The sequence below is a fragment of the Eimeria mitis genome, genomic scaffold (genome assembly GCF_000499745.2).
Source record: "Eimeria mitis Houghton genomic scaffold, Emh_scaff2088, whole genome shotgun sequence".
In the NCBI taxonomy this organism is placed as follows: domain Eukaryota; phylum Apicomplexa; class Conoidasida; order Eucoccidiorida; family Eimeriidae; genus Eimeria; species Eimeria mitis.
In genome coordinates, this window is record NW_013570411.1 from 1433 (window position 1) to 1738 (window position 306).

Below are 306 nucleotides of genomic sequence, written 5' to 3' on the forward strand. Positions count from 1 at the left end.
ATATAAACAAAGATAAAGAAGAAAAATAAAAAAAAAAATAAAAAAATAAAAAAAAATAAAAATTAAATACACTTTGTATGCATGCGGGAGGAGAAAGGAGACAAAACAAAGAAACAAATAAATATATACAGAGAGAGAAAAAAAAAATAAAAATAAAATAAATAAATAAATATAAATAAATAAATAAAATAAAATAAATAAATAAAATAATTTTTATTATAATGATATTATAAACCGCTGCGTGCGGCAAACAAACAAAAACAACAAAAAGAAATAAATAAATAAATAAAATAATAAAATAAAATA